Raw genomic sequence first — 13267 nt, 5'->3', positions numbered from 1 at the left:
TTCGCGAGTTTAGGGCCAAAACCAGAGTCAGTGAGAGGAAAGTCCAACCTTTTTATTATTCTGCATATATTATGGATGCCCTTTGTTTTAATTCTGAGTTCCCTGTCCTTGGTTGGAGATGGACAACCCATGACCCAACACCTATTCATTTATATCATCGTAAATTGTGGAAACCTTCTCACAAAGATCATTTATACCAAATTTGCAATGGTTTTATGGTTCCCGTTCATCATTCTATTTTTGACAGACCTATCCCTAGGATTTCCTATGAAGCCTCTTTTGACCTGCCAGCCGTAGCCCATTGGTTCGGCGAAGAATGTTTTTCTTATATCAGAGTTTTTGGAAGCAAGGCCAGGCCACATGTTCTTCCCATATACATCCCAGACAAACTGTTGGCCCGAGAAATCTCTTATCAGATAATGTCTGAAGGTGTTACCCAAACTCTCAAAGAGGAGAAGAAGAGAGGATGGCCATCGTTTCCTTTAAGAATTGGAGTTTATACGCTGCTAAATTATAAACATGCAGAAAAGGAAGCAGCAAAACTCCAAATGCTATCTCTAGTTTCTATTCCTAACAGACTCTATGACCCGAACAAGGCTGCTTTCACTGCCTTGGAACAGGCTAAGCTGACAAAGGTGGTTCATCAAGAAGACCAGTTTGACGACCTGTTCATGGGTGCTGATTCAATAAGCCAAGTCGAACAATTTGCTGCAATGAGATATGGAGATATGGAATTAACTGAATTTAATAGACTTAGAAAGCAAAGGTTGCAAACTTTGCCTCTAAAGCTATTATCTACAACCCCAACTTCATCCTCAAGCGAGCCTGATCAGCCAGAGACAAATTTACCTCCCGTTACAATTAGAGAACAGGAGGAAAGTCAAAGAAAACTACAGGCAGAAAGGCAGCAAAAAGCACAAATTGAACAAGAAAAGAGAAAGCAAAGGGAGATAGAAGAAAAGAGAAAGCAAAGGGAGATAGAAGAACAGAGGAAACGAGAGGAAGAAGAAAAGATAAGGAAAGAACTGGAAGATAGGCAGAAAAAGGAATTGGAGGAACAGCAACGGAGAATACAAGAGGAGCAACAGCAGAAGGCATTCGAAGAACAGCAGAAAGTTGAAAAGGAAAAAGAACAGAGTAAGCAAATCTCTGTCGATACTGAATTAATTGAAGAATGGAACCAATTTGATTCCATTATAAGTCGTAAAGAAGCCTCCAAAGACTCAGATGTCTTAAAGACTCCCGATATTACTGTCTCTCCGGTTCTTGAAGGAACCAGCGGCCCACCCACAGTACAGAGTGTTGAAGAAGTTACTCAGGATCCATCAGATCAAGTTGATCTTCAGGTAGAGGAAATTCCTCCTCTAGACATTTTCTACAGCCCTAAACATAAAGCCGTTGTAAGACGCTCAAGGAAGAGACGAAGGCTTGATCAACTTTCTGTCTCGAATGAGCAAATAGTCACGGGCAATGTCGTCTGGAAGGGAGAATTAAGTCCCTCTGAAGATTTAACAAAGCTGTCGCAGTTCGCGGGAGCTTATTCGGCAGCAACCATTGACAAAGCATCCGAAGTGAGTCTTCTTTTGAAGACTAAAGAGCATGAGGTATATGCATTGCAAGCAGAAGTGATAGAGGCAAAGAATAAAACGACACAGGCGGAAGAACAATTGCTGGCTCAACAACAAGAAAATCATTTGTTAATCCAGCAAATTGAAAAACTAAGGATAGACCAAAGTGACATTAAAGCACGTGAATTAGCAGAGGCATTATCACAGTTGGAAGCATCAAATGCGCTGTTAATGAAATCTAAAGAAGATCAAATAGTTCAGCTCTCAGCACAACTTGAAGGTATTAAAGGCGCCAAGAGCATTGAAGATTTCAGAACAGAGGCAACTCTGATAAACGGCGCTTTAATATCTCAGATTAGACTTTTGTGCCGACAGCTAGTTGAGGCTGAGTCACTTTGTGATATATCTACAGCAGTATGTAAGCAAATCGAGAAAGCAAGGACGAACTTGGATCAGGCCGAAGATGAGATAATAGAATATATTGAGTGGCAAGATACTCCAGAAGGACAAGCTGCTAATTTAGCCCGAATCAGTGAAACATACAAGAATATACTTTTCATGGAATGGGAAACACAGGTAATGAAGGCAGAGAGGGCAGCATCCAGATGCAAAACAATTTCCACGAACATGATCAATATAGTCAATGATACATTGTATCTGGCTAATATGATTTCACAATGCACACCTGGAAACATAGCAACCGCAAATATGCTGGAGCATAAGAATTATCTTAAGCTGGAAGAGCAAGGGCGGTTAATTGCTGGAGTAAATACCTTGACCTCCGATGCATACTGGCTTTTCTTGATTAAACCGCATTCTCAAAGGTCGGCTCTCAACTGTCTAACCGACGCTCTCCAATACCTGATTGCCGATTTCCAGGATGCCACATATGATGCACAGCTGACTTCTCGCCTTAATACTCCGCCTGAAGTAGAGCCAATGCTGGCTATATGTCAGCGAAAGAATAAAGGCAAGGAGACAGCTGACTGAAGCATCGCCGCCGACTGCCGATTCACCCAAATTGCAAGATGATATTTGTTGATGCCGATTTCTTAGTTTTCAGTTTTTAGATATTTAATAGTTAGATTAGAATAGTATTTATAGACCCTTTCATTGTTTTGGAAAGGGTCGTAAAATTTTGTAAAAGACTAAAAGGCTGAAGTTTGCACTATTGTGCTTCAGTTTATATTCTTTTTGAAACTCGACCACTGGTCCTTAATTTTACTTGGAATGCTGTTTAAGTAAATTGTGCACTATTGTCGTTTGCTTGGAATGCTTTCTGGTTGGAAGGAAGGACTGCTACATAGTGATTAATACATTGGATTGATCAAACAGCTTGCATGGTACTATTATCTGTATCTGTTCTCTTTTCAATTATATCAATTGCTGTGTTATTACTTTGCTATTATTGAATACATGTATGTAATACAACAACAGGTCTTTATTTCATATCACTATTGAATGTTTTGAGATTTGTTATCTTTCACCCATGTATGTATCAATGATATAAATAACGGAGTACAGTAATTCGCTATTATAGCTCTGCGTAACTACTTACGCAGAGCAATCTCAAATGATTAAACATCTATGCTTGTTGTTAGTGTCATCTATATGCCTGTCATTAAGCATAGTTTATTAAACGCTGTACTGTCTGAATTGATAAGTCCCGGGATTAGCTTATAGTTTTTTGTATTTCTTTTATAGTTTAGTTATTTTTGTTTATTATCATTTCATATCTTAAATCATTCATCCATCCCGTTTACTTATAATCTTTGGGAAACTGGTCCCGTTATCCCCAGTCGGAGCCACTATTCCAAACGGAAAAGGAGCTGCACTAAGTTCCGGACCGGGTGGTTTCCCCGATGTTGTTGCAACGAATTTCGGGGCATCAACAGAATGTTATGTACGTAGATGGTCTAAAGCATAACCTGTTGAGTTTCCTCAAATGTGTGATCAAGGAAATGAAGTGGTGTTTCGATCAAATGGATGTGTTGTTCATGAGCTTGATAAAGAAAAAACCGTGATCAAAGGTATAAGAAGTCCAAACAACTTATACATACTCAAGGGAGGACAACAACAGTGCTATCTAAGCAAAAATAATGAAACTTGGCTGTGGCATAGAAGATTGGGACATCTAAGCTTTTCTCAAATAAGAAAAGCATGCAAATTTCAGGTTGTTCATGATCTTCTAGATATCAGAATCCTTGAAATACAATATGCAAACCATGTCAATTTGGTAAGAAAACTAGAGCTCACTTCATTGAAAAGGAAGGGTCAGTTAGTAAGCCTCTTCAACTTGTCCATACTAATCTATGTGGACCTATTGAAGCCCCGAAAATCGGGTCTACAACGAGGGGGATACCCACCCGGTCCGGATCTTGGTTAGCAACTCCTTTTCCGTTTGGTATAGTGGGTCCGACTAGGGATATGGGACTAGTTAATATATGTGTGTGTGTGTTGAGAATTGATATTTCCTTTCTAATAATTCCTAAGTAAAATTCTTTTATTCTAAATCTAATCTAACAACATGCAATTGTATTCTAATAAACAGAAATATCTAATTCTAAACTAACCCAGGATGTAATCTTTCTGTTATGCGATCTAAAATGATTTCAAATAGCAATTGGTAATAAAGATCATTCAACTGCTATGAGAAAAGAATTCAATAAAGATAAACCATTTCGTATAAAAAGATAGATGAAACAATTGCGAAAAAAATATCGCATAATAAGTTACTCATATATTAAGCATAAATAAATAGCTATCACCGTACAAAAGTGCCAAATGATAACTCAAGCATTCACGCATTCATATATAAATAACTAAACATGAATATCACCTTAACACATAAGCAGAAATAGTCAAGAGATAAAAGTACCATTTATAACTGGTTCTACTCATGAGCTTCAAGCAATAATGATTTATCTCTTCTTAATCCAACATCCACTAAGAGTACAAAAGTGCAACATCAGTAGTAGATATTAAATGCAGATATCAATAAATCCTATTCCATTCATTCATCAAAACCTCCTCAGAGGGTGCAAAAGTGCATGTTCTGAGGACAAGTTTTTGACAAATTTCAGGACCCTTCTCTAAATGCATGAGAAGGGTTTAAATACTACTAGCTAAATCTAAAAATAATTTATTACAAAAATGTAGGATGCGGTTTAAATGACCATTCTCATTTCAGGAAAAAATAAAGCAAAATTAAAACTAAAATGAATCTAAAACTAAAACTAACAACTAACTATCTATGTATCTATTCCTTGTAGTCGCAAGAATTCATCATTTTCTTGAGGAGAGTTGATTGGCCGACTTCCGACTTTAGCTGTCCTGCAAAAATGGAATCGGCAAGTGCTAGCGCCATCTTCTTGGCAAAACTAATGATACATTTGAGAGTCATGCACTAGCTGTGTGGTTTTACCAAGTACGTCCAGTAAGTATCCCAATTCAACTTGGTTAACCTTTTGATGGATTCTTCCCTTTCTTGAGCCTTCTATCTCCATCTTGTCTGTAGATGTTGTACATATCTTCATACCACTTGAGGATATCTCTGATAAATACCACTAGTTTTAGAGTTCAAGTTTTGCCTTTTGCCTTTAGCACTTTTTTCTAAAATTTTCAGGCTTACAGGCGACTGAGCGATTAGAGGCTTTCCTCTTCAAGGGGTTTTACCTGGTGATTGTGCATTGGAAACTGCCTCCATTTCTCAATCTGGGCTTCCCTGGTGCGATTTTCACCTCTTGCGCGCTTTTTGTTAGAGGATATAAAGCTTAAATTTTGTGAAAATAATGAATCCATGAGTTCGTAGTTCTGAGCTTTAAATTCTCTATACGTGATATCAGCATTATCCAGTACCCATTTGACCATGTCCATATGTGGAAGATTTTTTAGGCCTCGCCGCTACCTGTGTAAGAACGAACATGCTAGTTCTGTAATAAATGCCTCAAAAGACCCGTGTGAGCCTACAGTAGCTGTAACCTCCATCATTTTGGGATTTTCTTCCTCGAGTAGACTATACATGCCTTCCCAAGTAGTAATACCAACATCTTTGTTACAGGTGGTGTCCGTGTATAAGGGCGTCATTTCTTTGTCTTCAGAACTTGGAGCTTTACCCTTCTTTCCCATGATATTCTGAACACTGCTATGTATACTTCTTTGCTCTTTGTTCCTGCAGTTTACAAATGAGGTAAGAGTAATGATAAGAAAAAGGTGACGGGAAAGCTTTAAATGCTGAAAAACATATAAAATATGTCACCTTACGTGAAATGGCTTCTCAATCAGATCAAAACCATATTTCATTAATGATTGCCAACTAACTCATTGATTAACATTAACGCGCATAATTGGGCATTGGTTTATGGAAAATGCTTTTTCGAACAGTGAGCCTTGTAGATCTACGACGAGGCGATTTTGTGATTTGCTTCGCAATATCGCAGATCTCAATATCGCGGAATCGCAATATCACTAATTCGTTGCGTATGAAAATCATCTGTTAGTGTGTTTTCTGCGAAATGCGATTTGTGAGACGCGTCATCGCATATCGACGGTTTGGGCATTTTAGCTTTAAGTGATATTCGAGGCATGCGATGCGATGAGTGTTTTTTAGTGCGTGATTTTGCATCGTGATTTACCTTTTTGTGATGCGACACTCTTTATGGAGTGATTTTATTCTATCTTATCATAAAACTTAAGTCTTTTAGACTTTTCGAGGTATTCTCCTAAGTTCATGATAGTAAGTTTTATTCAAAAAGGAAATACAAGCCCTAATTAAATTTTAAATTTTTTTGAATAAGGGTCCCCACTTATTTAGTATTAGTGATAAAACTAAATAAGAAGGGGGGTTATTGCTGGCCACAACAGGACCATCAAGGAAAAAGTCACCTTGTGGAGAAGAATACTTCATTTTGTTCATTGATGATTTTTCCAGAATGTGTTGGATAGGTCTTCTAAAGCATAAAGATGAATCATTTGAAAAGTTCAAAGCCTTCAAAGCTTTGGTTGAAAATGAATCAGATCATAAAATCAAATGCCTCAGATCTGATTGAGGAGGGGAATTTAACTCGGATTAATTCTTTGATTTTTGTGAACAACATGGAATAAAAAGGCAGTTCTCCACCGCAAGGACTCCATAGAAAAATGGAGTGGTAGAAAGAATGAACAAAACTGTTCAACAAATGGCTCGAGCTATGCTAGATGAATCTGGAACTCCTGCAACCTTCTGGGGTGAAGCCACATTCGTCGTCGTAACTATTCTCAATCAAGCAAATGTTCAGGTAAATAGCACTCAAACTCCACATGAACTTTGGTATGGTAGGACTCCTACTGTAAAATACTTCAAGGTTTTTGGAAGAAAATGTTATATCAAAAGGACTGATGAAAAACTTGGTAAGTTTGAGCCCAGAGCATATGAAAGTATTCGTCTTGGTTACTCTTCCCGAAGTAAAGGATATAAATGTTATAATAAAAGACTTGGGAAAATTGTTGAAAGTATTGATGTTGTAGTTGATGAATCATGCAAAAGTCCAAAACAAACAAAAACAGAAGATTATGACAATGAATAAGATGGGGAGTATCTTCCCACATCAAATCACGATGATGTTGAAGAAGAAACCAATGAAGCACCAGAAGAAGAGATAACGGTAGAAGAAAAGACTCCGTCTAGGTATGTCCAGAAAAATCATATAGAAACTCAAATTTTAGGGGAAAAAGAGGCAGGTGTACAGACAAGAAGAACCATTACAAAATCCTCAAGCTATCTAGCATTACTATCTTCCACCGAACCTCAAAATGTACATGAAGCATGCAAAGATGAATGTTGGGTCAAGGCCATAAATGAAGAACTTGAGCAAATTGAAAAGAATAATACTTGGGAATTAGTTCCTAGACCTCATGATAAAAATATTATAGGAACCAAATGGATATTCAAAAACAAGTTGAATGAAAATGGAGAAGTCATTGGAAACAAGGCTAGACTTGTTTGTAAAGGATATGCTCAACAATAAGGTACAGATTTTGAAGAAACTTTTGCACCTGTTGCTAGACTTGAAGCCATAAGGATGTTTCTTGCTATTTCTAGCTTTCAGAAATTCAAAGTATACCAAATGGATGTAAAATCTTCTTTCCTTAATGGAGATTTAGAAGAAGAAGTCTATATTGAACAACCAGAAGGATTCATTCTTGGTAATGATGCAAAACTTGTATGCAGACTCAGAAAGGCTCTCTATGGTCTAAAACAGGCTCCAAGGGCTTGGTATTACCGCCTTGACAAATATCTTCACAAACAGGGTTTTACAAAAGGGTCAGCAGATAGCAATCTATATACAAATATTGACACTGATAAATTGCTAATAATTGTTGTTTATGTTGATGATATTATTTTTGGTAGCAATGAAGAATCCATGAGTTAGAATTTTTCTTCAGTAATGCAGCAAGAATTTGAAATGTCCTTTCTTAGTGAGCTTACCTACTTTCTTGGTCTACAAGTTCAACAAAATAAAGATGGCATTTTTATTTCACAAACCAAATATCTCAAACAGATCTTGAAAAAGTACGGCATGGAAGATTCTAAACCTGTATGTACCCCAATGGTAACAGGATGCAGTCTCAACTCAAATGATGAATCAGCAGCAGTACATCAACCAACTTACAGATCCATGATTGGCAGTCTACTTTATCTAACAGGTACCCGACCTGACATCATGCATGCAGTAGGAATAGTTGGAAGATTCCAAGCAAATCCAAAGGAATCACACCTTCAGGTAGTCAAAATGATTTTCAAATATCTTCAAGGAACACAGAACTTTGGTTTATGGTATCCTAGAGATACAAATCTTACTCTTCATGCATATACAGATGCATATTGGGCAGGAAGTGTTGATGACAGAAAAAGCACTAGTGGTGGTGCATTCTATATGGGTTCTAGGTTAGTGTCTTGGTTCAACAAGAAACAAAGTTCAATTGTGTTATCTACAAATGAAGCAGAATATGTGGCTGATGCATCTTGTTGCACACAACTACTTTGGATGATGCAAACATTGCAAGACATTCAGATCACATGCACTCCGACCATCTCCATTCTATGTGATAATACAAGTGCCATCAGTATTTCAATGAATCTAGTCATGCACTCTAAGACCAAGCACATACCCATCAAATGCCATTTTCTACGTGAACAAGTGCTTGAACAAAAAGTCAAATTGGAATATGTTCCCTCCAAAGAACAAGTTGTTGATATATTCACTAAACCACTGCCTAGAGACACATTTGAATATCTCAAACAAAAGTTGGGAGCAGTTGTTGCATCATCTTGCTATTAAATCAAACTTTTTAGAGAAAGGTGATTATACGCGTGTTTCCTAAAGTGAAGTCACGTACACACACGGGTTTCTGTGGGTCAAGGAGCGTATATGTTTTTCAGGCAAGAAAAATAGTGGGGCAGGCTCTGATATGGGTGCTTTGACTGATATTGATGATATGCTCTGTTCATTAATTTTATCTAACTAACAAAGATGCCTTGATCTTTGATCTGTTAACAATGCACAGGTAGCACCAGTTCAGGGGGAGCATTAGCCTTCACGTACATTTAGCATTGTTGGCATTATGGTTGCTGAGTCCAGCTATGGCTTCAGATATTTATACCATTGGCTACTCAAGTCATGTAAAAGTCTAGGGTGTGATATGTCTTCTCATACATTTGAATGGGTCCTCTTGGACAAGCGATGTAATTTATATCCCCACTTTACATGGGATGGATGATGTAATATTTTTTTTTGTCATGTATAAACAATTGGTATATCTCCACTTCGTTGGGTGGATGAATCAAATTTGGTATATCCCCACTTGGTTGGGAGTTGGATGTATGTATGAGTCATTCGTGATAGGAAGGTCATTGGTGATGTATGTATAGAGTCATGTTATTCTTTTAGAAAATATTTTTGCAGACTTTTCTTGTGCTCAAGGGGAGGATGGACTCAATCATGGGAGCTCAATCAATACACTTCAGCATATCAGAGAATTCAGCATGTACGCAGGGGGAGCATGACCCTTTGCCCTTGATGTCAAAGGGGGAGAGTGACTTGGTGTTGGTGTTGTTGTTGCCATCAACTCCAAAAGGGGAGATTTTTGGTATTATGATACAGGTGTTGTCCTTGACGGAAACTCACTCAGATGACAGATCACAGTACAACAGGTTAACAACACAAAATTACAGATCAGACTACAAAGAATGAAGAAAGAGAGTTATACGCAAGTTCACCTTGACCAAACTGCGTATACACACAGGTTCACTGAACACAAATAGGATATACGTACACACGCACTTTCACAGAAGGAAAAGCGCATATATCTTGGAAAACTAAGTTTTTGGTCTGAGGTATTTGGTCCATGGTATTTTGATCCATGGTATTGGTCCAAGGTATTTGGTTCGAGGTATTGACCCTAAGTATTTGGTCCAAGGTATTGGTCCTAAGTGGTTTTTGGTCCATGGTATTGAGAAAGGCCTAAAACTATATAATGAGGAGAAGATCATTAGGCCAGGGGTGGCAAGTATCGAATATTAGATAAGTGTGAGATCGAGTATGCATGTTATTGGCTTATGGTGCAGTGCTTGATTTGAACCAAGGATGAACCTTAGCGATTGATGAGGGATAAGATCTAATGATGGATCGGGATCTTAAGGGTTGAAATGAATTCTAGATCTAAATATTGACGTATGTATTATTCTGTAAATGTTATGATCTGGGTATAACTGAAGTCTAGAATAGCTGTAAAATTATGAATTAACATTTATAGATGTATACGCTGGTTGGCTTTGATAAAAGCGAGTACACATGCAGGTTCGACAAAGGGAAGTAGCATATACCTTGTGAAGAATGTTTTAGTTGTTTCTGTTTGTTGTTACAGAGTTCTGGGTTCTGATTTCTATTCTGGTGACTGTATTCTGGTGATAGTATTATGAATGATCAGATTCAAGAGTTTCAGTGATTGTTTTATGTACTTGATGATTGTATTGTAGCTATGATGTTGTTGATGGGTCCAGTATGAAAATTGAATGAAACGTGGCCTTCAGATTGTGGTGTTGTGTTCCAGGAGTATCTAGTCTGAAAATTCATGAAACGTGGTCCTTGGTAGAAGAGTGGAGTTTTCTGTAGGGTGGCACCTATGTACTAGCAAACATATTGGCTAGTACAAGAGCTAGGGGGTTATAGCTCCCTTCCAGTAGAAGCTGGAGAACGAGAGAAGGTTACAACCTTCTGCAAGTAGAAGCGTGTGTACTGGTATAAGTCTGCACCAGTACAAGATTGTAAATAGATTTTCTTATTATTAAAAAGGAGACAAAGACGACAACAACAGATGGTTTTTACCCACATTGGGTTTCCACCTCATATCTTGGTGTTCATGTGTGATGCTTATGTGTAATGATTTATTCTGCTTTTATTGCACTGTATAATTAATCTCTGATATATTGGTTTGATCTGAAAATGAAACTAGTATTTGCTGTGCAAGGTATTCATTTCCATTAAATTATATGTGAAAACTGTTACTCATGTCTTGCAATTGAAACAAAGTGTTTTTGGTAAATTTTTGAGTCTTATGTGTGAAGGAGGATTATTTCAATTTATTGTTTATCATATCAAATCTGAAAAACATAGCAAGATAAATTCACATAATATAACACAACAGTTGATAAGGAAGTTCACCCCTCCTAGGCTACATCTGTCGAGTCGAAGGCCCCCAAATGGGCATGTCCATGCTCTTATTAGATGCTCAAAATGGTTATACAGTGATAAGAAATACTAAACAGGCAAAATAATTTGTGAAAATGAGTTCAGAACACATAAAATAGTCAAGAATGACTTTTGTTTTACCTCCAATGGCTAACCAAAGCCCAATACAACTCCAACACTCCCTAGGCCCTGATGGCTCTCCAACCTTCTTTGCTGAAAAACACCTGAATATGAGCTCTGTTGGCTCTGAAACTTGTACCAATGGCTCTGGAATGCTCGAAATACCCAAAAAAAAATAATCGTCCAAAAAGGATCTCCCTCCCAAAATTTATGACCAAACTGAAGTTTTCTCCACTCTACCCTAAAAAACTCCACCAATTTGGATAACTGGCAGTCAACTCCACTAAACTTGGTTACTCCGCTAGAATTGGCGCGCTTCACTGGATTTGATGGGACCATTGACGGTTAGCATTAAACGTTTGAGGAGTGGTCACATGCGTCAGCGACAGAACCGCTTGTGGTTAGGCAAGTGATGGTTAAATAAAAGTTTTGAGCTTAGTGGTTAAGAACCACTACGTAGCCTGCTTGGTTAGTCCGCTTGGCTGGCAGCGAGGAGACCCAGGTTCAACTCCTACGGGCTGCAATAATTTTTAACGTAACCACCATTCTTCCAACCAGGGGCCACGTGGCAGCCTCCGGGCTTGCCACATGTCGCCCATTGATTGGTCCACATCATACACAGTCAACCTCATGTGCAATCACAGCTTGCCAAGTGTCGAAATCTGGTTGGCCTGTAGGGAATATTCCATGGAATATTCCCAAAATATTCCTGGATTTTTTTTTAATATTTGCTAAAGTCAAAAGTCAACCCTAGTCAACTAATTTTTGTAAACTTCAAACTTGAATAACTTTCACATACAGTTTCGGATTTTCGAATCATTCACAGTGATGGAATCAGGAAGACGAGATCTATCCAATCGTTCTAGTTTCAACCAATTCTGAGCAATTAAAAATTTGAGCATTTTTTCCACTTATGACATGATCACCTGATCACACCTCCCAAATGGGAAGCTTTTGGACCCCAAAAGCTCTCTGATTATCGAAAATGAAGATGAGGAGACTGATTATCCACTCTTCCAACCTTGAATATATGAAATCTTCCCGACTTCATCAAATTGAGCTTCTCATAAAAAGATAAATTTTCCCTTGAATTCACTAAGCGACCGTTGCTAAGATTGACTGAGTCATGATGCAAATTCTTGAAATTTGCAGAACAACAACTATATTTTGTAGAAATCATATTGTTTCTACAATGGTCAATCTTCAAAGAAGACTTAAAATAAAGTTCACCTTGCCAACTATTCACATGGTGAATTTTTGCTGAATGAGCCCTGTACTTGTGCCAAATCCTGACCAAGTTTTCTCACCATACCAATCTACCATTCTGAAACCAACATTGACCCATGCTGAACTGTGTGCTCTCTTTGCTTGCATGCCTTTCCTTCTCATGTAATCTTGCATTGCTTTGCACCGACACTTCGTTCTCTGCACCGATCAACACCAAAGGAATCTTGTGCAACCTTTTGTTATCTTCTTTCAAAGACGAACTGTTATTAGATTGAAACATATCATCATTTACATCAGAAATAATATGAAAAGGAAATTGTACAAAATATTATTGTTTAACCATCAACAAAGTCAGATTTTTACTTGCATTAACTAGCCTTTTCAATTTCCCTGCATGGACTAAAGAAGATTCTAGCTTCTTCTTATGTGCTCCCACAATGTACTCTTTTCCATCCTTGAACAAGTGATACTTATTCTCATGGCGATGGAAGATTTCCTTTCTATCAAATAAATATGGACTACCCAACACAACACCTCTAATGTCAAGCGGTACTACATCTAGTTCAACCCAATCAACATAATGCGCTGTTATGGTGAAGTGCAAGATGCACTTCTTTGAGACTT

This window comes from Pinus tabuliformis, chromosome 1_1 (assembly GCF_031772625.1).
Source record: "Pinus tabuliformis cultivar Carrire ecotype Pingquan chromosome 1_1, CPIR1, whole genome shotgun sequence".
In the NCBI taxonomy this organism is placed as follows: domain Eukaryota; kingdom Viridiplantae; phylum Streptophyta; class Pinopsida; order Pinales; family Pinaceae; genus Pinus; species Pinus tabuliformis.
This window is presented reverse-complemented; position numbering follows the sequence as displayed.